Here is a 27,316-nt window from a genome sequence, read left to right on the forward strand (position 1 = left end):
AGGGCCCTCTGAGGCGTACCGGGTGAGCCTCTTTATGAAAACACAAAACTTAACGCCGGCAGGTGCTTTAAAGACACTCCTCCCAGGAATAGGAAGCCAACCGAAGTGGGCTTGGATGGTTTCAATCCCAAACACTTAGAGCCCAGGGTCTCTCTAGAGCAAGCAAAAATATTTAGGTAATTACTTAAGCTGAAAACGTGGGGTTTGGTTTCTTGAGTTCTTCCCCAGTCAAATCGTGTGGAAACCCATTACCTTAATTTGTACAACAGCCCGAAGATTCACAAGTGAAAGCAGCCGAGATTCCCTCGAACCTCCAGCGACTGGGGGCGCTGTACTAATGCCTGAGGGCCAGTCCGGGCTGCTTCCTTTCGCGGTTTCCACTGGAGGACTTGGGAAGGGGGTAGTCTGAGACGGCGAGTCCAACCCCAGTAACTGGCCCTTCAGAAACACTGATGGGTAAAACCAGTCTCCTCGTTTTGGCTTTATTTCAGTTTATTAATTGTGCTGCCTTTAAAAATAGCAGTGCTTTTATTTTCACCTTTTTAAAGAAATCCTTTTAAAATGTACTTATTCCCTACGTTCTTAAGGAACACAATGGTTAATAAAATCCTTTGTTGATGACTGACCATCAAACACGATACCTTGGCCAGACCTAAAGTCACAAGGAATTGCTAAGGTACGTAGGATCTCTACTTAAGTGATCTCTTTTTTCTCTTTGGAATGTTCTCATCACCTTTTCTAATATCTTTCAGTTTCTCATCTCATTTGCCTCTTGATCCACTCAGATACTTCCTCTCGTACTTTCTACTTTTTTTTTTTTTTTTTTTACTCTTTTCTCCTTTCTTGACTGCTTTTCTCTGACTCCAGGTGATGATTGATTAGATGTTTCTAAACACAGTCAGCCAATGAGAGATTTCCTTTCTTCTTTTTCTTCCCATCCGTAAATAGGAAGGTGATTCTATATTAAGTGATGTCTTGAGATATTTTCATTGCTGTTCACTCTCAAAAGTTTTTTTTTTCCTGCGAGAGGGGTTTCCTTTTCTTGCAGATTTGGCCCTCTTCCAGACAAAATTGCTGGAAAGCTGATCTCTGAATAGCTGAAGCATAACTGTATATTCTTTTAAAATATGAGAAGTTATCAGAGTGTGGGCGAGTTGGGTGGCTTCTCCATATTGCTGCTCCTGCTCTTGTTTGGTCTGAGACTAAGCTAGCTGTTTCCAAACCTGACTCTAAGCTAGTACTTTCCAAAGCTTCCTACCTGGGAGCTTTTTAAAAAGACGGAACCTTGTAATCCACCTCTCAACATTTTGATTACTTTGGGGTAATGGGGCGGGGTGGCGTTTTTTAAAAACTATATTTTTAAAAATTATATTTTGGGCATACCTACATGTATAGGCACAACAAGAAGGAATGGCTATTTTGAGGGAAACTAAGACATAATTCAAAAATATCATTGAAGTAGACCTAGATTAGTCAACAATATGCAATGCTGTAAAGTTGAGTCAAGTGAGGACTGGAGAATTTATGTTCTGTGGAAAGAATGAATCACACACGTAAATAACCCTAGCATGGGCACCGGTATGAATTATCTGGGAACCCAGAGAGGGACGAGAATTTATATTGACTTTGAACAAGTCACTTCTCAGTGCTTCATTTTTGTTATCAATAAAATAAGGGTCATTTTCAATCCTATCTTTCTTGAGATCTCAATAATACTCAACGCTTTGACCACTTATTTCCTTGAATGGTTCTTCCTTTGGCACTATACTCTCTTGGCTTTTCCCCTACATTGCTGGGTATTGCTTCTCTAATTCCCTTGCAAACGATTCTCCTCTCTCTAGCTATTGAATATCGGAGTACCTCACAGTTCAGTCTAGGTTCTTTTCTGTTTTCATTATAATCTTTTGCCCTAAACATTATCACCCGCACCACTGGCTTTAGTTATCATCTATATGCTGATGATTTCCACATCTGTGTCTCTAGCCCATACCCTCCCCCTAATTCCAAATACCTGAATTCTGATAACACGTGCTTCATGGACATATTCACATAATGTCTCAGAGTTACAAAGTTTAGTCGAAATGAGTTCATAAACTCTTGTTCTCCTTTCCCCTTATCTATCCAGGTGTTCAAATCAGACGGGCAATAGTTATCCCTGATATCTCCCTCACTCTCATTTGCCATATTTATTGTAGCATCAAATCCTGGCAACTTTATCTGCAAAATCTTTCAAACTGGCCCACTTCTTTCCAGTTGCCACCAATCTAATACAGTCTCACTGCATACAACCTGAGCCCTTCCATTCCTTCTCCACTTTGCAGCCAAAACAATCTTTCTAAAGGCAAATAAGACTATGCCACTTCTCTTAAACCCTTAAACAGCATCTCATCGCTCTAAGATAAGACTAGAATTCCGAACGTAGCCTACCAGAACATGTGAGGTCTTGCCTTTTCCAGTCTGATCTCATACCACTCTCCCCTGGCTTCCTGTGTGGAAGACCTCCTGGCCTTCTTTTATTTTCTCAAATGTGCTGTAATCCCAACAGCCACAGGCTCTCTGCACATGACCTTCTTCTCTCTTTTAACTTGAGTAAGGAAAAACATTTCTGACTTGCCAGACAAGTTCAAGACCCCTTGTTGATGTTAGCCCTCCTATCACCATGTACCTTTCCCTCTGTGACTTTCCACAGACTGTCACAATTTGCTGTGGGTAAATACTAGGTATGAGCCTGTTGCTCCCTTTATGAGGAGGAGGACTGAGGCTATTTTTCCTTACACAGTGCCTGGCACTGAGTAGGTGCCCAATAAATACTTCTTAAATGACTGAATGTTGTTCTTTGAGGTCCCTTCCAGCATTCTAGAAAGTGTTTGAATCATGCAGTTAGGAGATTACTGATCACTTTAGAGAGAGCAAGCTTCTGTATGATTAGTGGAAAGTGATTTAGGAATATGTTGGGAGACCATTCCTCGTGGAGCTGTCACATTCAGGACATCTCGTAAGCAGAGGCATCAGCTTTTTCTTCTAGACTATCTTTTCCAGGATGCTTGAAAAGCAGACAGACTTAGAAGATAGAGACAGTGTTTCCCACTAGAGTAGAAGGCACATTTGTTTACCATCCAATATACTAACATCTCCTTTTGTGGCAAAGTTTGAGCAGGTTTGCTTGTAGCCCATTATGAAAATTGGAGGTTTCCTAGGCTTGGGGTTCATCAGCTGTGATGCAAACCCGTGGCATATGCAACATCACCTGGGATCACTCCATGTTGTCCCTGGGTGAGACCAGGAGGCAAGGGAACTGCTGTGACCAGGAAGCTGGTTGCTGTTTGCTGTGCGTGTGTAATACCCGGAAGACTCAGATCTTCTGCTAGCATCCAAGGAACCGTAGGCAGGCTAAGTGATTAGCTTGCAAGGAGCATGAAATCTTGGACCCTTCACAGCTCTTAACAAGATACAGGAGGGTGAAAAGAAAGAAAGAGATGCAAAAGTCAAACAGCAAATGGAAACTTGTCTTTTAGGAAATTTGAGGGGAAAGTCTGATGAGGAAGAGAGCTGGGACAGCAGGCTGAGGTGGAAGAGTTATGCTGGCTGAATTCTCTGAGCAGCATTGGGGGTTAGAATTCAGAACAGAGCCGGAGGGAACACTACTTGTCAAAGCTCTCCTCTCTGGATTGGGAACTGGTGTGAGTCTGGAAGAGGAGAGGGAGATCAAAGCAGTTGATCTGGAGGTATACCAGTTAAAGCAGCCAGAGGCTTTTTGTCTCTGAGGAGTGTGGTGTAATGTGGGTGTGGAGCGAAAGGCTTTGGAGTCAGGTAAATCTGGGCTTGAATATCTTCTCTGTTACTGACTGATTGCTTGATCTTGGGCATGTTATTCTCCTGAGACTCAACTTACCACCTGTAAACCTACTTTGCAGGATTAAATGGCAGAGTGCATGAAAATGCCGGATGCTCAATGAATAAATAATAGCCATATAATTAGGATATCCTGGCTAATTGTGACCTGGTGAGGTTAGGGAAGTCCAGAACCTTCCTTGATATTTCCAAAGATATTTCGGAAGGGACTTGGCCAGAGTCAACTTTTGCTTCAAATTCTTGATCCTGCTGCAATCTCCATCCTTCACTGTGCTGTCCCAGTCATGTTTTACTCCATGGATGAAATAGTTTCTTCCCTAAAACAGAGGAAACAAGGCATAAAATAGGAAGCAACTTGACGTTGAACGTTGGCCATCATTACCGGGAATTTCTCGCTGACTGTCATTCTCCTGAGACCCCACCCTGCCCACTATGTTGCTTTGGTATGGACCCTCACTCTACCAAGAAACTTCTCTACATTTTTCTAAATTTCTGGGGCCTCTTAAAGCTACCTCCCTTTAAATCTATCTGGGGACAATTCCCAAATTCTTAACTAATTTATTACTCAGAGCAATTGGGGGGCTTTTTTCCTGTCTTCGTTTTATCCAGAATAGCCTTGGAAGCCTTAGCTTTCTTTTAAAAATCACAAAGATCCATTCAGTGGCTTGCTAAAAAGTAATTCAGTCCTAGAGAACTACTTCTTAACCTTTGACATGAGTAGAAATCACCTGGGGTGCTTGTTTAAGATATAATGGTTCTACCATGAGTCCCTCACTCCAAGATTTGGATTCAGAGATCTGCATTTTATAAGCACTCCACAAGTTTCTGATGAAGGTAGTCAATGGGCCATACTTTGAACATCTTAGAACAGCTCAAACAGCACATGATTTTCACAAATAAGATGAGTTTTCTCTCCGTGACGTGGAATTAAACTAGGATTGACTCGGTTGTTGAAGAAAACTGCTCATCTATGGTTCAGTTCTTTTATGTTGTCTCTTTATAGAGAGACCAATTAGGAAAGACTACGGAATTCCTTAATCACAAAATGATATCCTAATAGTCCAAATTTGTCAATGTTAATGATACGGGTTCAAAGCAATGCTACTGGAGATAGTCTTACTTCCAAAGAGGGGAAAGTCTTATCTGGTTACTGGCCAGGACTTATTAAATAGGTTCCTGACCTGAAGGGGCAATACAATAATAGACAGATTATAAGGATTTTCTCTAGGTAGAAAAAATAAGGTTTCTCTATCTGTCTTTTAGACTGTCAACAGCTCTTTGATGTTTTGTACGGCTTTAGGAGGCTCTGATAGCAGCCCTGGGGTTGAACACACCATGATCATTATCCAGCATAACCAGATGACACATGAATCAATTTTAAAGACAGAAGAAGGAGATAGGCATCTATAAGGATAATAAGGCCAAAGATGACTTGGGATTGGGAAAAAACTATCTCCAAACTACCTGCCTTTTTTTTTTTCAAAAATGAAAAGTTCAAAACCAGAGCAATACTTTATCAAAATAACAAAGAGATTTTAATCTGGGAAATATAAAATTTAAATGAGTTAGGAAATGAAAATTTAGATAATCTAAATTCAGTTGTCACCAAATTTAAAGTTCTTCCACAAATTTCAATAGTAAATATTTAAACCAAATTCCATTTTAAAATTACCAGGCAAATCAACAATTCATGGAAAGTAGAGTATCTTTATACAATAAACTGCCTTTAATTTTTACATATAATAAACAAATGAAGTAGGCATCTTTAAAATAAGGACAATGATGTATGCTAATGGGAAAAACTAGGGAAATTGTTTATAAATTGAATACTTTTAATGAAGTAAACAAAATACTAATTTAATTTCTAATTTCAAGTGTTTATAAAATTTTTCTAAAAATCAAGCCCATCTGAACTTTAATCTTATTTTCTTTTTACACTGTACATATAAGATAAAGACACAGTACTATTCTATTGAAAAGACAAAAACTAAAATTAATTACTAATAGTAATTACCATTACTAAAAGAAAGTAAAATAAAGATACTCTTATTTTTAAAATAATGTAAGATGACTTTACCAAATAACTACTCATCTTTGAATTAGAGAAGCTAGTGACCTAAAACATTGGAAATGCAAATACAGCCCATTTCCCCAAGTTACAGCAGATTAAGCAAAAAAATGGGGTTGTGGGAGAACTCTCTAAGAGTAGACTCACATTCTTCCCCCATCCACACTCAGATTTCTTCCAGATGATGCTGAGAATCTCCAGGGATTTGCATAGGTACACTCTAAGAATGAGCCCTCTGAGAAACTCCATGGCATTCACTGTCTTCCTCCTCCCCTCCTCTGGCGTATTGAGGTATTTTCGCCAGTTGTTTCCAAAGCCAACAAAACTTCCCCACTGTAGTTCTGTCTGTGCCAAGACAACCAACCCCAAACTTGAAGGGCATTCATGTCTGTACCAAGATACAGTTTTCCCTGGGCACCATCTCCTGTTGCTCTTGTCTTCAGGTCCAAAACTCCTGTGTACATCATAGTGAAGCATATAATTATATAATTTATTTGTAGCTCCAGGACCGGAGTCCTAGGCATGAGTTCATGGAATAGACAACATGCCCCACGAAGCCTTTTCCTCTAACACTGGGCAATTGACCTTGAAACGAACTTTTTGTACTTCTCTTCGCTTAGGATGAATTTTTTTTCTTCCTCTGTAAATAGGCTGCTCTACTGCTCTGTAAATGTGCCCCAACATGCTCAAATCCTAGAGCAAAAAGCAGTTTAAACTCAAACTGTGACCCCAGCTACAAAAACATTTCTGTACTTCTGATGAGGGACTTGGATGTTGAAATGATTTACTATATTAATTTTCTTAGAAACAGTGTCTATTGAACACTGACATTACACTAGGCATCTTACTCAACATAGAATAAGAGCAACTCCTTTCTTGTAAGAATCTAATCCAAATTGATAATCCAAATATGCTTCAGGGAGGGGTCCATTACAAAGGAATCAGTCAGGAAATATTTATAGAATACCTTTTATATTGAAGTCTGTACAAAGAACAAATGCCTTGACCTTAACAAATTTACTTTTTGTGCTGATCATTTATCTTTTGCTCTCAGCTCCAAGCTCACCCTTTTAATTCTGCTCTGGGATGCTGAGGCTAGGTCTGGAAACTACATTTCCCAGACTCCTTTACCAGCTGACTTCCTGTTAGGATTGGCCAGTGGAGACTGTGGTAATTAGAGATTGGAAGGCAGGTGAAAGAAAGGACTTACTTGCTATTTGCAATTACTGTCAAAAGATAACAGCTACAAAATAGCTTCAGTGGCTTTTGGCATATTTAGCACCAGCTGTGCCCCATCCCTCCAGTGCTACCAGGACTAAGCAACTGTGCCCCTTGTTAGCATAAACACTAGCCATACAACACCTCCAGCAGAGACCTAGGTACTAACCATATGAAGACTCTTCCTCCAGGCAACGAAGTTTTTTCATTTAGTTCTCTACCCTGCCCTAGCCTACCCCAGCAGGTGTTATCTACTTCCTCCAACATCTCCATTGCCCTTTCAGTTTTTCAAAATCTATGTGGCAAATTCCTTGAATTAAATCCCTCTGTCTGAAATACCTAGCATGGTTTCTGATTTCCTGCCTGGACTTTGATTGATAGACTTTAACCAGGTAAATTTAAACTAATCTGGTTAAGGAGACAAAATTTACTTGTGCAAAAAGATATTCAGGGATACAACATTTGAAATGAATAGCTCTGATAAAATTTGGTGCTCGCTTCGGCAGCACATATACTAAAATTGGAATGATACAGAGAAGATTAGCATGGCCCCTGTGCAAGGATGACACGCAAATTCGTGAAGCGTTCCAAAATAAAAAAAAAAAATTTTGCTACCAGGGTTCAAAAAGACAACTGATCAGTTGCTATGGGTTGCTCAAACACAGGCATTATGCTTTTTAAACTTAACTTTTTGGATTTAACCTTCAACAGTGTAATTAAAATACTGTTAGTTCGTATTCTAGAGATGAGAAACATTGGTTCTGAGAAGCTAAACATATGTTCACATACATACAGCTAAAAAGGTAGCAGAGCTGAGATTCATACCTAGATCTGAGTAACTCTAATGCATCCTTTCCATTATTCCCTATTAGTTCAGAAGATGTGAAATTTGAGGGGAATCTTGAAGAATAGGCTTCAAATAGAATGGTCAGAGGAGACCACTATAATGGGAAAGATCCCTAACAATGGCATGAGACTAGGAAAATGCCTAGAGTGCTGGGGGTAAGAAATAAACCTGTGCAAAATGTTGTGTGGAAGTTATCAGATGGGGCAGAGAAAGTAGTTGGGGCCAGGTTAAGAGGGACCCTGACTGGCACCTGAGGAATTTAGGAACCACATATTTTTCATCGGGGTTGGAGAAGTGAAATGGCAAAAGTGAAAAGCCATTTGGTGTTGTTGATCAATGGACTCCGTCACTGATATTTGTCAAGCTACTCTTGTTATCAAAGGCTTTTAAAATAATCAACAAATAAAAACAAAACAAGAGAAAAATCTTCATAGATTACTGCCAACAAAACAAATGATTAGAAAAGGAATTTTAATTTGTGTACATTTCAGGTTAAACAAAAAACAAACATCAAGAAAAAAAACCTTCTAGAAAAAAATTGAGGTTTTTAATCACAGAAAAAATAATACTTATTTATCCTTTGCTTTAAGATAAATCAAAGTCCTAAAATAATCCACATGGTTATGAGGAATGAGTTAAATACTTTTTGACAGAAATGTGTTATTATTTGACTAATACATCTTTAGGGGATAAAATGAAGAAATATTAAAATGACAAGTCAACAACCCTAAATTGAGAGATACCCATAAAGTGAGCCACCCATCAGCCTGTCAGTGGACTATTATGTCCTATTACAAACCTCTCCTTGAAGCAATTGGATTCAGACACATTACAGGTTAGGTAGACTTTTGTGGCTAGCCTGGAAATTCAACTGTCATTTATAACTTTGTTTCCATGGCAAAATGCCTTTGCAAGTTCTAAACAGCAGACTTTCAAATTAACTTTTGGAATATAACCCATTTGCAACTTAGGGACTGCCTGTGCTTTGAATGTAGATTGTCTATTATAACCAGGGCTTTAACACTACTGAATCTCAGAGGATTTCAAATTAGTATCTTTCAAATCCATTCCCTTATTTGAAAAAAGGGGATTTAAAAAAGAAACCCACCCAGTGTGAAGAAAAGGCAAATCCAATGACTTTTTTCCACTAAGGGCCTGATTCTAAAGAAGCAAAGAAACATTTTGTCCATAAGAAGAAAGAGCAAAATGATGAATTAAAAAATACCTGAGTATTTACATAATGGATGACAGTATTTGTTATTTTTTTGCATACAATTTGTCTCTACAGTGCAAACGTAACACAATGAATGGAGTCTATTAACCTCAAAATGCCTGCTTAAACTATTCTTAATGATGAACTTTGTGTACTGTAGGTAAAATATTTCTAGACTAGAATTGTAAGGATTATTACAGTAATTTTCCATTGAATGGTACACACAAAAATGCAGGCAAAGTCCTATAAATGAAACCTGGTGTTAAAAACTGTTTCTTTCCAAGTGAATGAAATATTTGTTGTTCTGGAAGAGGGTATAAAACATTTGATTTGCTTTCCCGTTAATTTTACTCTTCCAAATAATTCCTTTTTTTCCTCTTTAAGAAGAAAATAATTGAAATAGATACAATAAGCAAAATAAGAAATATTTCTCTGTTTTATCAACTCATACTTTATTGAAGACCTTAGTTAAGCTATTAAATGCAGAGCTGATAGGTTTGGGACTCTATGCATGACATAAAGTTCTGGTTTTCGGTTAGTTAAGTAAGCTAATGAATGCTGGTGTTCTTAATAATGGCTCACTTATTATTGTACCCCCTAGAATTCTTGTTTGTTTGCTGCTTTTATAAACCGGATTTCTTCCTGGTCCATTTATCGCATAAGTGGTAAGAATAATGCCATTCATAGTGAGGTCTTAAAAATATTTTTTCTATTAGATAGCCTAGGTATCTTTTGAAGTCTTAGCCTAGCAGGTTGAAAGTTGTTATCTTTATTTAGAATTTACCTGGTCCTATATTTTTACCTATTGTTTTTTCAAATACTTCACTTTGTATTTCTCATAATGACAACTGAAAGCCATCAGCCTAGGGGTCAGAAACTCTGGATGCTAGTTTACTCATTCAGCGAGTACTTCCTGAGGGCCTTTTGTGTAGTGCATTTATTGCCATTCAGTTCTACAAGTGTTTTAATTTCTATTATTATTTTCTCTATGATTCATAGAAGTTTTAAGGAGTACATTTGTGTTTCTTTCCAAACATTTCAAATTCACATTTTATTTTTGAATTCTGATCTTTTTTTCTTTTTTATCCTGGGCAAAGAACATGTTTTAAACAATAGCTGTTCTTTGAAGTTGCTGAACTCTCTTTGGTAATGTAATTTGTGGTCATTTGTAAAAGATGTGCACTTGGAAAGAATATATATTTTCCATTTGATGTAAAAGTCTATTCATATCTACTGGATCAAGCTTGTTAGTTTTGTTGTTCAACTCCTCAATATTCTTATTAGTCATTTTGAGTTAGAGCTCTCAGTTTCAAATCTCCCACTGAGGTTGTCAATTTATCCTTTTCTCCTAGTAATTCAGTAAGATATTGCTTTGTATATCTGGGGGCTATGCTTTTAAGTACATACACGTTGAAGACTGCTATATTTTCTTGGTGTAGCATTCTTAGTATTATTTAATGTCTCACTTTATCTTATTAATACTTTTTGCCTTCAATTCTGTTATGGCTCATTTTATTTTTGCTATTACAATGTTTTTCTGTTTGTCTGGTTTAGCATATATCATTTTTCTATCTCTTTATTTTTTGTCTCTGTGCAGTTATGTTTTATGTGTGTCATGCATATGCATCATAGAGTTGGACTATACTTTCTGATAATCTCTACCATTTTATAGGTGAGTAAAATCTATTTACATTTATTGTATTATTCATCTATTTAGACATGTTTCTACACTCTGTTGTATGTACCATGTTTTTATTTGCTTTCTCCCCTATTTCTGCTTTCTAATGGATTAAATAAAGTTTTCCATGTGCCCCATAATTTTCTCTGTTGGCTTAGAAATTATAAGTTATTTTTCTGTCCTTTTAATGTATTTACTTATTTATTTCTATTTCTATTTCTGTCCTCTTGCTGAGCACACCACCAGTTCTGGCACACTTCACTCTTTAGTGTATGTAACTCCGCTGTCTCCTCAATGCTCCCATTTTGTTACATCTAAAGTTTTAATGTATTTCTTAATTAAACATAAAAAAATCTGTGTATTAATTTGTACTTAGTTATTCACATTTACTGACATATTTTTAGCTATTTCTGTGCTCCTTGTTGCTTCTCAGCTCCTATACTTTCCCTCTATGTTCATTTTTCTTCTTGTGGAACGAAGCATGTAGTTTAACAGCTCTTTTAGAGAAGTTCTGTGAAAATTGTGGACTGGATCAAATGGTTCCTAACTGTATCTTACCCAGATACATCTTTTTGTAATAAATATCTTATAATGCCTTCTTTACCTCATGAAATAAAATGCATAGCTAATGTCACTTAACAATATATAGAATGTCTAAGCAATCAATATAATGTCGTAACTGCTATATAATGTATTAGTAAAAGGATAGTAAGTTATCAAAAATAATGTACTTTTTGACATGTAAATAAATGTTTGAATATGACCACACTAGAAGACATTAAGAAGTAGTTACATGCTTTCATCTACTTACACTGTTCAAGTTTGGATTTAAGAGAAGGAAAACAATATTCAGCTCAATATTATCAGTATTGTTACTTTCTATTTTTATTTTACATTTTATCATTTATCTTATTAACTACTAATTTTATATGTTACTTGATGTTTGACATTTAAATAAATATGGCTATGCACACCTACTTATGCACATCCATACGTAGAGTCATATGAATATAATAGCTACAATATGCAGGTGTTTTGTTATTTGAGACTCAGATTCCTTCAGTGGCTTTGCTACCGGTGACATAATTTTCCAAAATGGTGAACAATCCTTAGTAAAGTTTTTAACAAAACAAATGACAAGTATCCCTCCCTCAATTTACATCATAGTTGCCTTCCTAGATAATTCAGCATGTATTATTTTTATGTTCCTGTGTAAAACAGAGATAGATTTTAGGTTCAGGAGACTATAGAGAGGATTTTCACCTACCTGTGTATATGGTAGGACATTAGAGAGTCATGCAGGACAGTGCAGTGTTTTGTAGTATGAGACTTCCTCTGCACACTACTGACCATCCAACATTCCTGGCCCTCCTGTCCTCTAATGGCCAATAGCATCCCCCCAACTATTGTCGTAATTCAAATTGCCCCTTCACATTTCTCACATGCATCCATCTGAGGCCAACTCAACTCAGTTATCTCCTAGATAGGGGCTCTTAATGTGGGGTCCACAGAGACACATGTGATTTCAGAAACTTCCATGAACTTGGAAGGAAAAAAAAATACCTATGCTTTCATGCTTGATATGACAAACAAGTTGCTTTGTCAAAGACCTCTGTTAATATTCTATTCAAGCTGAGCAACCATAACCTTCACAGTAGTGTAGCTCTGTATATATAATTTATTATACATTTGCTTGTTATTTAGTGCATTAAGAAAAGCACATAACAGTGCTGAAAATTTACTTCTTTTTTCCAAGATGTTGATAACTGTATTTCAATATAATTGTTTTATGTATTTAAAAACATTATTTTTAGAAGTGAGGTTTATAGCTTCATTAGATTACCTAAGAGGTCTTTCACACAAAAAGTGGATAAAGTCTCAGACCCAGGGCTTCAACGTCTTTGTATTGTTTTGCCTACATCAGCACCATGGGATGGATTCAGAGCCAGGACCTCAGGGAGGGAGTGTCCAAGAAGGGGTTAAAAATAAACATAATTCAGAAATGTAGTTAGACTGCTACAAGGCAGGAATACCAGAAAATGTTGATAGGGTCCTGGATAGTCTTTTTGATCCAGTTTCCCTTCCATCAAGCTAGACCTGGGGTTCTCAAATTTTGATGTGCATAAGAGTTCTGAAGAGCACATTCAGAAGCACTGATTTAACTGAATAAAAATCACAGGGGGTAGAGTATCGTACTTGTGGTGCATAGTATTCATAGACCAAACTCTGAGCAACCTGGGCTACATGTGAACCTCTTGTACAGTGTTTTAAAAGGGCCAGTTAGCACCTGACACACATGGCATTTTACCACTCTGTTGCTGTGAAAAATCCTTCCCTTATTTTATCGTCTTGGTGTAGTTTTACATATCTTTTAAGCCTAGGGCACAGGTAGGCTTCTCTACATTCCTTTCCAAAGCTCTCTCACCCCTCTCATATTCCTTTATGCATTTCTCAGTGTATTAGGGATTTTTATATTATATTAAATTGTTTATTTGAACATCTGTCACTAGACTGAGATCCTTGAGGGCAGGAAAATATTTCTATGATTGGTTTTTTTCCTGTCACACCTTAGATATTTGTTAACTTGCACTGAAAATGAAAAAAAATTCTCTTTTCGTTGAGAATTCTCATAGACTTAATTCTAAAATCAATCTCTTATACATTTGGACTTCTCTTTCTATATAAAAGTTATTCATCTTATCTTTTCCTCTCTTAGATCAAATTTCTTGGGAATATGTACGTATACATTCACCTACGTACGTAAAAAAATACCACTTATTAGTTACTGTGGCAGGGATGGTTGCCTTCCTAATGTGCATTGTCCCCTCCTTACATGCAAGCCAACAAAACAAAACAAAAACTTGTATTTCTCAGTCCTCCTTGCAGAAGAAGTCAATTATGTTCCCAATTCTGAGGTGGGAGCAGAAATTTTTGAGTAGGACCTCCAGGAAAACCCATAAAAGGAGTTAGCTGGTTTGAACATTTTTGCCCTTTTCCCTCCCATCTTGACCTTCTTTCCACCTGGAGCATGGATACAGCATTGGGAGGTGAAGTGGTCATCTTGGGACTAGGATGGCTGAGTGGAAGGATGAAGGAATTTGGATACTGATTGCATCATGGAGCTGCTGACCAGCCCTACATTTTCTACTTCTAGACTTCTTGCAGTTAGAGAAAAATGAAAACCTAATTTATTCAAGCTACTCTTCCCTTTTGCTCTTGCCTGCCTGCCTGCCTTCTTTTCTTCTTTCTGTCTTTCTTCCTTCTTTTCTTCTTTCTTTCTTCTTCTTTCTTTCTTTCTTTCTTTCTTTCTTTCTTTCTTTCTTTCTTTCTTTCTTTTCTTTCTTCTCTTTCTTTCTTTCTTTCTTTCTTTCTTTCTTTCTTTCTTTCTTTCTTTCTTTCCTCGGGCCTCTCCAAGACTAAGTTATAAAGTGGCATCAATGTCATGTTTATAAAAGTCATATATATGTGTATATATATATAAAATAATATATCTATACACAGCTAACTATGAAGATGTTTACCATGGGATTTTAGATTATTTTTACTTCATTCCTTATACTTTTATATTTTGTTTGCATCTCTTTCATGACTGTATGTGTGATCTTTATAATAGCAAAAACAGTAACACAACTTTAAAAAGTGAGGTATAATAATAGTAAGAACGTTCTTATTAAAAACAAAACATCTTTTCCTAAGAATATTATTTAATGAAACAACACTTCTTTGGTAATGAAGCAAAGGACAAACTTTTAAGTCGTCAGAAAGGATTTGTACTTGTTCTTTCATTTTTTTAAAAATTTTTTTGGGGAGGGGATGTAATAAGGTCTATCTATTTACCTATTTTTAGAGGAGGTATGGGGGAATTGAACCCAGGACCTCATTCATGCTAAGCATGTGCTCTACCACTTGGATTATACCCTCCCCCCTGTACTTGTTCTTGTATTTGGTACTCCCTCTGGGAGCCCCAAGATGCCACATTAAAGTCTGACTGGACCACTGTGATGGAAAGAAAGGCCACATACAGGTGTATGTCCTACCTGAGTCTGGCTTCCCAGCCATTGCCACCAAGGCACCAGGAGGTAATTGAAAGCATCTTGGACCCTGTCACCTCCACATAGAACAAAAAAACCACCCAGCTGATCTCTGGCCCACAACATCATGATGAATAATAAAATGATTTTTTTGTTAGAGGGAAAAAAAAAGGTCTTGAATTTTCACCATTCTCCTCTCTTGGGACAGTGGTCCTGCCTATCCTGGTGTCCATGTCTAAGACTGAAGCCTTACCATCTAAGGGTGGCTCTCCTACACGGTGTCTGGAGCCTGCCTGGGAATGAGGCGATTGTGTCTGTGTTACTCTTTGTCCTATCCCACCTCGTTTACAAGTAGCCATTTAAAAATCTTCTTATTGTTAAACACAGGAAGCCACAAAATGATCAGTATTTTTAAGAAGAAGAAAGGGGACCTTGACTAAAGTAGACAGGATTTAGTGTAGTTTTAAAGAGAACGTGTACTGAGGTATACAATCAGCACTGTGAAAATCACCAGGGCTGCTGCATTGCAGCATCTTAGGATTTAGGTTGATAGAACCCCTTGCTGTTACGTAGCAGTAATAGCAGTAGTGGTTTGGGAGGCACTTTGGGAAAATATAATGAAATGTAAGGGAGACAGCTGGATTAGGCGGGGTTCTCTAGAGAAACAGAACCAAAAGGATATATGTGGCTATGTAGATATAAGAGGAGATTTATTATATGAATTGGCTCACATGATTTATTATGGAAAGTCCCATAAACTGCGTCTGCAAGCTGGAGAACCAGGAAAGCCTGTGGGGTAATTTCTGGGGTAAAGACCCAGGAACCAGAGGAAGCCAATGGTATAAGTCCTGATCTGAACAGAAGGCTCCAGAACCAGAAGCACTGATGTGTGAGGGCAGGAGAAAATAGATACCCCAGCTCTGGCAAAGAGAGAAAAAGTTTGCCCTTCCTCTCCCTTTCTGTTCTATTTCAGGCCCTCAGTGGATTGGATGATGCCCGTCCACAGGGTGATTTCCCTTACTCAGTCTTTTCAAATGATAATCTCTTCCAGAAACACCTTCACAGACATATTCAGAAATCATTTTTTTTTTTTCTTTTAACATTATCCATCACCACAGCCTTTCCTCAGAGCACTTATAATCTAGCCTGGGAAGGCAAATATATTCAGACAGCAAGGTAACCAATAACATTTTCATCTTACATGCATATCTTATATGTGACATGTGTATAATAAGTGCCTTCGGATTTCACAGATGGGAGATAATCACTGACCCAGGAAGCTCCTGGAGAGAGTGTTATCCTATTGGTCCTTGAAGGTAGGCAGGAAGTCTTATAGGCACATATTAGGAAAAAAAAAATGTCTTCTCTCTTCCAGAGGAGTTCATTGAACTAGAAATTCTTTACTTAGTAAGTTAAGTAAAATTTTTTAACCTTTAAAATTTCTTTTTCCTACCCCATAATTTGTATAATGTTTCTTTTAGAGGTGAAATTTATATTATAAGAAGTATTATACATAGATATTGTAGTTAGCTTCTCAGTGGAGAAAGCAGGTTTATGTAGTTTTGATAAGGCTCAAGTTTGTGGTATGAAAAATAAATTCTTAAGTTAGCTTGATCTAGAATCTGTTGTGAAATATAACATTTATAAATGAAACGAGAAATCTAAGCTCTTTAAAGGTTTTTATTTTCTAGGTACTTATTCAAATCTTTCTTCATATATTAGTGTTATTTAATTATGATGTTAAAAATTAGGTGAGTCCAACTCAGGAATAAGGAGCCAGGTTCTCAGGCTTTTCTTGGTTTAAATAACTTCTTCAGCTCCTAGCACAAAGCTGTTCACACATCATAGTCTCAATACTTAATTGCTGAATGAATGATTACATGAATAAAGAACAAAGAAGGTTCAGAGGGAAAAAAATTAGCAAAACCTGGTGAACACATTCTAGTAAATATTTTGGCTGCTAAAGCTGAAACCAAACCATCTTGTTTAAGAATAGATGGCTTAAAATTACACACACAAAATCAAGTTGCTTGTTTTTAAATGTACCTTGCTCTTTCCATTTCTTTACAGACTCATTGTATTCCCTGGTTATGCTAGAACTAGTTGTTTATTCTCTGGTTAAGCTTAAACTTCAGGCTTAAACTTCTCATAGTTCATTGTGACTCACTGCACTCTTTAAAAACAAAGAAATGACAAAGGTCCTGAAGACAACCATCACAAAATGTAAAGAGAATTAGCAATTAACTAAAATGTTTTTTTCCTTGCTTGCATTTTCTAAGGTTTTTGCAAGAAGCATATATTTCTTTTGTAATAATAATAAAAAGAATATTAAACTTTATTGAAAAACATAGTAGATCTGAAAGGACATAAAAGGGCTCAGGATTTTAACTAGTCACTCTACGATTTTATGGGGTGATTGCAGATCAATTATTTTCTTGGTATTTTCCACTCTCACTGCATTTTAACATGTGTCATTCAACAATTTAGCTAGGTTGGAGGTAAGAGGCTCTCCTGGCCTGCTGAGAACAGATTCAAGCATGTAGTTACTGTATTTAAAACTCTTTGAAGAAGAAAGCCATTATTTAAGTATTAAGCATTATTATGAACATCCTGCCTTTTAAAAGCTCAAAGAGAAAGACAAAAGGACCTGTCCTTATTAGTATTTCCAATTGAACTGGGAAGGATAAATTATTTCCAAACCATCTAATCTTTCCTCTGTGCCCCCACCACTCCCTCTGCTATATTTCAGTCACAGCTACACTTGGGGAGAGACATGAATCCAACCTCTAATTTTCCTTTTAGCTCCAATAAACACATTCATCACAGGGTCTCCCTGCATGTTGGTTTGTACGCACAATCTTAGAGGAATCAGTTTGCTTCTGCTAATGAGGTTTAACAATATTCCCATAAGCGGTACTACTTGCCCCGCACCCCCCACCCCCAACCCAGTTGAGTGGGTAATACGAGAACATGTGGCTGTTTAGTTGAGGGTCTCATAAAGCATTGCGCCAAGTCCTTTAACTGTGATATGGTGATGTCAATTTGTCTGGGTATAATAATCATTCCTAAAAGGGTCATCAACTATACCTCTAGAGATTACTTACTGGGAAGTTTTTATCCTTTTTCAGGAAATTAGCAACTATCTTAATATGATTGCCAGTTTAATTGAATTATTAGACCCTTTGCATGAAGCCATTTTTTGTTTGGGGTTTTTTAGGTGGGATAATTAGGTTTATTCATTTATTTATTTAATAGAGGTACTGGTGGTTGAACCTAGGACCCCACGCATGCTAGGCAAACACTCTACCACTGAGCTACACCCTTTCCTGAAGTCAATTATTTTTACTTGTGTGCTTGATGCTGAACCAGCCATCCCCCATAGCTTTCAACTTCCTGAGTTATAATGCCAAAGTTCTCCAGCTTTAAACTGACCAAAGAGTTCATGACTTGACATAAATTACATTTTGAGGGGTATAAATTGAATTTCAAAATGATGTTAAGGATCCCCAAATAACAACTTTGAATTTCTGTCACAAGTACAATGATTCAAAAAAGGGTATGTCTAAATAGATTAGAGACTCAGCAGAGACCATCATAAATTTAGACCGGATAATTAGAGGATAAAATTTTTGGCCCAGTGGGATGTGTTTTGAATTTAACACCAGTTATTTTTGGTAGAAGGTTGAGTGTGAATATTTCAAATGAAATGGCACCCACCATGTTAAATTACCTGTTCTAAAATGAGAACCTTCGTTCTCTTCATGAGACTCCCTTTTAGAAGTACAGTGTGATAAATTAAATTTTAGACTGCTTTCTAAATTGAAAGTATGAAATCCCATCTTTAATTACTTGAGAAATCAAGGGTTTGCAAAATCATGGTTACTCAAAGGCTGTTTTGCTTCACACGTGTAAATGTATAGATTCCATAAAGACCAAACTTCTTAAGTACAAGGGTAAAGAGTTTCAGTTAAAAATATAATTTCTTTCTGAGTGTATGAATTTAAAAGCCTGAACTCATTGCATGTGGGGTAGTTTGGCACCTGTAACAGCAGCCTCAGATGAGAAGTCCACTGCATTCCTCAAGAAGGATCATCAAGAGCCTGGTGGCATCATCTAGAATATCTAGGGACCATGTTACTGTCACCTGGGAGCTCTACTAAGGTGATTGAGACAAGCCATCATGAGTCATCGAACTTAGTTTATTGATCACAGAATATAAATGTAGGCTACATAGAAGGGAATATATCAGCGTCCACTCAATTAGTGTGGGAAACCTAGTCTTAAAAAGAACTCGGGTGTTGAGGGCGCCCTAATACTGACAGACACTCCCCCAACCTTGCCCTCATACTTTGGTCCCCACTCAGATTCTCTCTTCAGGAATAACACGCCCCTCCCCCAGCTGCTGGGCGTATTGGCTGCTGTGAGCTCACACTTTGTTTCTCACGGGAACTGCCACAGAGCACTGTTCCTTTACCAAGGAACTACTCCCACTAAGTGCCAGCTTGTGGTCAATGACTGGATGGTATGTGGAGAAAAGGTCCAGCCCCAATCCGTCAGCATGGGACAACCCCCTAGTTCCAGAGCTCCTTAGAGGATTGGCTGAGGCCTCAACTGCAACAACTTGGCAGGTCAGCTCCTCTGCTTTCAACTTCCGTCTTCATGTCCTACATGTGTGTTTCCCGAGAGCACTCTCCAAATGAAATTTTGCAGTCGACACCTCATCTATCCCTATTTTCAGGGAAGCTGATTTAATACAGATATTGTCATCATGGGCTGGCCTATTGTGTTGGCACAGCATGTGGTTACATATATTGACCTTCTGGTCAAAAGCTTGCCCAATTTGATGTTCAATATTACCATGGTCAAACCATTTCTTCGATTTAGTCCTAAAAGCCTATGTTTTGCAGGAAAGTTTCATAGCAGAAAACAAGCCCCCACATAGAAGACAGTCTAACGTATAGATAAGATTGGATGAGCTGCAGGCAAAGGGGAGGGAGCAAAGATCTCCTGCAGCCTGCTCGGGAGGAGAGTGCATAATGGGGTTCCCTGAGCTAACTGGTATTGTGTTTGTGTAGGAGGTTGTATTTGTGGGAGGAAGGAGGAAAGTCGTGGAGGACAGTGGGTACCTGGAGTCAGAGATACTGAGAGGACAGCAGTGGAAAGGGAGCAACTTTGACAATTCTGGCTTTAGGGTAACGCTAAAGTGAATTTACTGTTGACCACTACAGCCCACAGAAGAAGTTTCCTCTTTTGGACTCCTTTTCCCACTCATTTTAGTACTAAATCTTTTGTCTTATGTCATTTAAATCTTTAATAGGAGTATCCTTTCCTCATACTTCTTTTGAACACTTACAGGACCAGCACAGAACTATGCACATCACAAGGGTTCAATAAGTACCTGCTGAATGAATGAGTGAGTGAATGACAAGGTAAATGTAAGATGGAAAGATTACCAGGTTAGAAACAAACACACATTTATGATCCAAAGGTCCTATAGCTATAGTTTCAGAAACATTTAAAATGTGGGATTTAATACAATGTTTTTTGATAGGAAGCAATGGATAGATAGAGTTCTATGCTGACTGACTCCAAATGGTATTTTTGAGATGGCACTTTTAGTCGCAAATTGCTAATCATAGAACTATCTTGTCACAGGAGATAACAGAATTCATGTAATTTCAGTACATGCCACAGCTCAGTGTGAGAAAAGAGACCCACTGAAGTTTTACATACGTTCTCTAAACTCTGAGCCCTAAATGAATTCTTTTTGTTCAGGTGGTTCCGGAGGCCCCTTCTCCGATTGAACACAAGGTTCTGCCTTGAAAGAGAACAGAGGTGCGGGCTGCAGAGCACTTCTGGAGGCTGACATGGCTGTAAAATGACTCCATTTCCAGATGAACCAACTGGGCTCCTGTTTCTCTTGGACAAAGTCTTGATACATTCCTTTGTTCTGCCTAATCCCATGGACCAAATACTCAGGTGAAAACATTTTTAGGAATAGTCTGAAATGAGGATAATAACCATTTCCTTTTACCACGCTCCACTTTTCCAGGAAAGATATTTCTTCTTTAACTGATGCTTATTAAGAACATTCCATACTTGCTTCTTCCTCCAAATCAAATGTTGAACTAAAAAATATTAAAATCAGTTTGCATGGATTCGCAAAGTAAAAACCTGTGGGCTAAATCTTCTATAGGATTACTTAAAACAGATAGAAATGTGAATGAGTGTAATCACGAACTGAATAATGATCTCTTTTTAAAAGGTTAAAGCATTTCTGTTTGCAGCGCCTCCCCTGTAGCCACAACCCTTGAGGTGGTCTGCAGTGACATTATTCATTTGAAGTGGGACAAGCTATTTAAAAAATGCATATTTAAAATCACATTCAATACATTGAATCTATGTTGAAAAATTATTAATCATTTATAATAGTAAGAGCTTGATTAGCTAGAAACATTAGTTAACCTGAAATGCATTTGTCACACTCTGTGGTTCGGTAGGACAGATGTTACAGAGAGCTGGTGAGGATAGTGACAATATCAAAAGCAACTTCCAGAGGAAAAGTTTTCTTCAACAAAGAGTATGGCCTCTTTGGCTCATGAAAAATATATGATTGAACTCTCCAAAGTTTTAACCCAGTGAGCATGACTGAAGTAATTTTGGCCAAGAAAAATCTCAATAATGCTCCCATAGAATATTTCTTTTTTTTAAACAAAATAGCTTTCTGATGAACTCACCATGTAATTCAAGTTACTATGTGGATGAATGTTTTGTTTGGAACTAAGATACAGGAGTCAATTATCTTTTGGAGGACATATTTTAAAGACAGTTTTAGTTTCAAAGACTTGTATGAAGTCTTTTTTTTCCTGAAGATAATCAGGTACCAGAAACATTTAAGTAAAATAAACAAGTAAACAAGTAGAATACAGCAAAACAAAATAAAAATATCATTAGCACTATTGGAGGAGAGTGGAAACCATGCATTTAAATAATTGAAATATAAGTTGAATTATCTCATCTAAACTGTAAGGGGATTGTCCATTTGACCAGTAATATTAAAACACAGGCTGATCATTAAAAAGTCCACAAACGATAAATGCTGGAGAGGGTGTGGAGAAAAGGGAACCCTCCTACACTGCTGGTGGGAATGTAGTTTGGTGCACCCATAATAGAAAGCAGTATGGAGATTCCTCAAAAAACCAGAAATAGACTTATTCTATCATCCAGCAATCCCATTCCTGGGCATATATCCACGGGGAACTCTAATTCTAAAAGATATTTGCACCTGCATGTTCATAGCAGCACTATGTATAATAGCCAACACATGGAAGGAACCTAAATGTTCATTGCCAGATGACTGGATAAAGAAGTTGTGGTATATTAAAACGATGGAATACTACTCAGCCATAAAAAGAATAAAATAATGCTATTTGCAGCAATATGGATGGACCTGGAGATTGTCATTCTAAGTGAGGCAAGCCAGAAAGAGAAAGAAAAATACCATATGGTATCACTCATATGTGGAATCTAAAAAAACAAAAAAGAAGACACTAATGAACTCATCTACAAAACAGAAACAGTCTCACAGACATAGTAAACAATCTTATGGTTACAGGGGAAAGCAGGTGGGAAGGAATAAATTTGGGAATTCGAGATTTGCAAATATTAACTACCATATATAAAAATAGATAAAAACAAATTTCTTCTGTATAGCACAGAGAACTATATTCAATATCTAAAAAGCTTTAATGAAAAAGAATATGAAAATGAATATATGTGTATGTATGTATAACTGAGATATTATGCTGTATACTAGAAGTTGACACATTGTAACTGTCTATACTTCAAATTTTAATAAAAGTCATAAAAAAACAGGCTGTATATGAGGACCAATAACTTAAATTGCATTCATGTTGCATTGTCCATAACCAGCTCTTGTTTCTCAAACCAATGCAAACTAAAGGGAGCAAGAGGTTTTTAGATTTATGTTATTCTTTTTTTAAAATATATTTTTATTGAAGTACAGTCAGTTTACAACGTTTTGTCAATTTCTGGTGTACAGCACAATACTTCAGTCACATAGGAACATACATATATTTGTTTTCATATTCTTTTTCACCATAAGTTACTACAAGATATTGAATATAGCTCCCTGTGCTATACAGTATAAATTTGTTGTTTATCTATTTTATATATATATTACTTAGTATCTGCAAATCTCGAACTCCCAGTTTATCCCTTCCTCCCCTGGTAACCATAAGTTTGTTTTCTATGTCTTGAATCTGTTTCTGTTTTGTAAATTAGTTCATTTGCCTTTTCTTTTTTTTTTTTTTTTTGGATTCCACATATAAGTGATATGTGGTATTTTTATTTCTCTTTCTGGCTTACTTCACTTAGAATGACATTCTTCAGGTTCATCCAGATTTATGTTATTCTTGACAGCTTTCTCTGCAAGGTAAATAATATGACAATAATCAGTAAATATCTAATAGTGCTTGAATCCTTTTGCTTCTCCAACAAGAACAATACAATGAACTGACGAACCCAGATCTGAAGTTTGAGAAGGAAAAGTGATCTAATTTTTGGACAGAATGTTCAACAAACTGATACATTTGAATTTTTTGGGAGGGAGGCATGCTGAGAATTTTCCCTTTGAAGAACAGAGAGACCACATTTGCATCCTTCTATATGGATCATACCTGTGAAGGCAGTTGAGGTGAACAGCTAAGTGCTACAGTTTATTTATTGATTGGCGCAACTTTGAATGGTTCTGTGAGACAGAAGTCTTTAGCTATGTGTGCCATTTAATTTGAAAATTTTAATCAAATGAGCAATTAAAATGGCTCTCTTCTAAAAGAAAACTCATTATTTTCCCCAAATTCTTAATTTTTACTTATGTGATTGCTCAGAATTTAAGCATGTATTTTAAAGGTAAGTAGATGAAGTTACTTCCCTTCACTATGATCTATAAAATAGATCAGGGAATAGTTTTCTTCTCTGTGTGACTCTCTACCTTTTCTATCTTTAATTGAATTGTTCTGGCTAGCTGCTGTGATCTGTTGTGTCACGGGGATGAGTAGAATAATTTCTTAATTGGGGTCTGAACTGAAAACAGCTTTTCCATCAGGCAGAAACAAAGGTGCCACAGCAACTTCTGGGTCAGATTATGAAACACAGTTGTGGTTACCCAAGGACATTTATGCTTAAACTCTTCCATGGCCAGTGTCACTCACAAAGTTAGTGTGTTATGACCCTTTCTTTTTGAAGCCGTTTCCCGAATAACAATATCTCCAAGTCTGTCATTAATTGCTTCTTATGGTCAGAACCAGGACCTCCCACACTGACTTATTACAGATCTTTGCAGATGATAATGAGATTCAGACATAGCATGATCCATATGCAGTATCCTGTCAAGAAGCTGGGTACCCAAGGATGGAAATGCATGTCTTGAGTTGTCTCTTTCAATTCCCATTTTGCATGCACCTTTGCTGTCGTGACTTCCAACAGTCTTGTACATGAAGAAATAGGTCTGCAAGGCTTATGTTTGGGGAGAAGGAGGAAAGCATCACTCTCAAGGCAAGCAAAAGGAAAACTGCAAAACAAGTGCCACTGAACTCATATACTTAGAAGTTTCTGATGGAATTGGAGAGCTTTTTTTTTCAAGACAACGTTTGTATTGTGTTGCAAGACAGTCAATACAGGGTTCAACTTTATTACCTGTACTCTGTTTACTCAGAAAGTAGATCATATGTACATAAAATCCCAAGTTCTTCTCTTCTCTCAAGCCTACTCTTTTCTCAAGAATCCTAACTCAGATGATGACATCAGCATCACGTAGTCCCCAGGTCATCGCCTCCAGTGTTGGTCCCTGAATCATGGCGATTCTACCACCCAAACATCTTTTGAGTCTGTTTGCTGTTTTCTACCCTCACTGCCATAGAGAAGATTCAGGTCCTCATCATCTCTGTCCTGGACTACTGCATAGACTCGGGTTGTCCTGATTGGCCCCATTTACCTCCAATGCACCCCTCTTCAGTCTGTTCTCTACTCAGATTTGTCTTTTCAGGACAAAAGATTGATGGTGTCCCTTCTCTCTTTTAGAACCTTCCTCAGCTCCTCACTGATGACATAGCCTTTTGTTCCATCTTTCATATTCATTTCCCACCCCTTCTCCACACACCTAAGTCACATATTATGCTCTTTGTACTTCTCTCCCCCTCTTGTGTATGCATCTGTCTGTGTGGAATGCCTTTCACCTTGTTGGTCTTGTTTTGTTTTAAGATGCTGTTCCAGTATCACATCCTCTAATTCTTTTGCTGTTTTCTCTAAGCAGAGCAGGTTGTGCTTTTCTCGGTTCTTCCAGTGTAGTTCGTATGTCTTTCCAATTTTACTAATCATTTTATCTTCCAATTATTTGATTATGTTTTGTTTTTCTCTTCTATGTACTAAACTACTGGAGAGAAGGGGCTATCTTATTTATTATTGTATCTCCAGGCGTAGCACATTGACTGATCCAGAGCTGCCACTCCATAAATGTTTGATGAATGAAGAAATAAGAGTTGATACGTTCCTGCAATTTATTTATTAGGTTTGTATAGGCTATGGCATCAGCAGCAATGTGCTGTTATGCACAATAGTGATAACAATAACATAACCAGAATTTTCTTACTACTTTGTAGTCCACAGAGGAAAGCCACGGATATGCATCTAATTTGCCTGAATTCTGGAGATGAAGTCGCATAATTCCCCAAAATACTGGATGAGAAAATTGTACATGGCTCAGGAGAACAATGTATTCTTTGACATTAGCTACGAAAGCTTTCTCAAAACAAAAATGTAAATTCTCCTCGCCTCTGAGCTTTTTTCCCCTGTCCCTTTCCTACAAGAGATCACATTTTTCTTTTTGTACACACAGTATTTTTAGAGCACTCTGCTGTTACGAAGCATTCCACAATCCCTAGTTAACCTATTTAGATCTCAGTGTTCTTATCTGTATAATGAGGCTAATGGTACTAAGCTGTTCTCCCAGGGATGTTTGATTAAATATGTTTTTTGACATTGCACAGACCTTGCACATATCAGCAAAGATTTTCAAAATAAAATGTTCTATATGCACAGAAAATTGTTTCGTTTGGCATTGTCTTAAAAGCAAGCACATTTCCGAGAGGAATGTTTGCACCATCAGCAAACATTTCTAAATGGATCTAAGGTAAAAATTGTTATGACTGCAGTGAAAATTTTATTTGGGGTTGATAAGATAGGCAAGTATTTCAAAACATCTCCACCCATAATTTTTAATGGGAAAAGCAAGGCTTGGGGGAATGTGAGATAATTCTATCTTTGCTCAGTATACTGGCTGTTACAGGGGATTTTCTAATATTTTTTACTCCAAGACAGGCCTCTGTTGGGTTGTGTCTTCACACAGGACCTTGACAATTCCAGTGGGAACAGAGCCCAGAATTCCTGATGGCATGCCCTGCTCTGACAATTTTCCTGTCATTCATGTGGCAAGAAGGCCTGGGTTGATCTCCCACACATGCAGAGCTAGACTGACTTCAGTAGATGGGGTCTCTTTTTCTATAACTGGTTATTCTGTCCATCTGACCTCTCTTTTGCCTCTACTACTTTTTTGGTGACAATCGCCAGTTTTTCTCCTAGCAAGAGATAGACCAGACAGACAGAGAGGAGAACCCTATAGAAAAGGAGAAAATGAATGGAAACCAAGAAAAAAATATAAACAAAACATATCCTAAAATGCTTCTGAGAGGCTGAAAAGTGATAGCATGAATTTAGATCCCTGCCCCCCCCCACCCAAATTACAGGGTAATATTCCAACTCACACTTTCTTATCATCTGTCTCAAACCTAGAGTCAATTGTCAACAGGTGAATAAATGAATACTTGCTTCAGTAAAGCTGATGTGAAAAACAATGGCAGTCTAGTCAGCGGATGTAGCAGAGAGAAATGTTCTGACTCCAGGAACTGGTTATTGTCAAGCTCTGACCAAGCCTCTTTTCTGTGCTTCCGTAACTTGCCATGCAACAGAATCATCTGGAAAGATCTCTAAACATTAAGAGAAACCCTTTTCATTGAAGCAAAATATACATTAAAAATACATATATTGTAAGTATAAACTTGATGAATTTTCAAATTACTGAACTCATTACCCAGCATAGTTTAGAGAGTTTTTGGTTTTGTTTTTAAGATGTAGCTTTCAGGACTTTCTTCCAGACCCACTGAATCAGAATCTCAAATTTGAGGCCCAAGAATCTGTATTTTTAAGTAAATTCCTCAGGAGACTCTTTTGAATCCAGCTGGGCACTGGGTCATATATGGGAACCACTGTCTGGATCTCTAGGCATGCGAACTGAGCAGGGAGAGAGAGATTAGGGTAAGTCATGGAGTCCTGG

The 27,316-nt window shown here is 37.4% G+C and overlaps 1 long non-coding RNA gene and 1 other non-coding gene across 3 annotated transcripts; both read left to right on the forward strand.

The window, feature by feature from the left end:
* The first annotated feature begins 11 nt into the window (after window positions 1–11).
* On the forward strand, window positions 12–26,017 carry LOC123615780 (uncharacterized). Of its 2 annotated transcripts, XR_006723471.2 has the most exons (4): window positions 12–456; window positions 588–676; window positions 10,796–10,870; window positions 20,683–26,017. It is a non-coding gene; the product is annotated as an uncharacterized LOC123615780 (long non-coding RNA). The 2 variants fall into 2 exon arrangements; XR_012511692.1 differs by having other exon boundaries at window positions 22–676.
* On the forward strand, window positions 7,629–7,735 carry LOC123615838 (U6 spliceosomal RNA). Its single transcript, XR_006723656.1, has one exon. It is a non-coding gene; the product is annotated as a U6 spliceosomal RNA (small nuclear RNA).
* Window positions 26,018–27,316: the final 1,299 nt, after the last annotated feature.

Source organism: Camelus bactrianus, chromosome 14, assembly GCF_048773025.1.
Source record: "Camelus bactrianus isolate YW-2024 breed Bactrian camel chromosome 14, ASM4877302v1, whole genome shotgun sequence".
Taxonomy (NCBI): Eukaryota; Metazoa; Chordata; class Mammalia; order Artiodactyla; family Camelidae; genus Camelus; species Camelus bactrianus.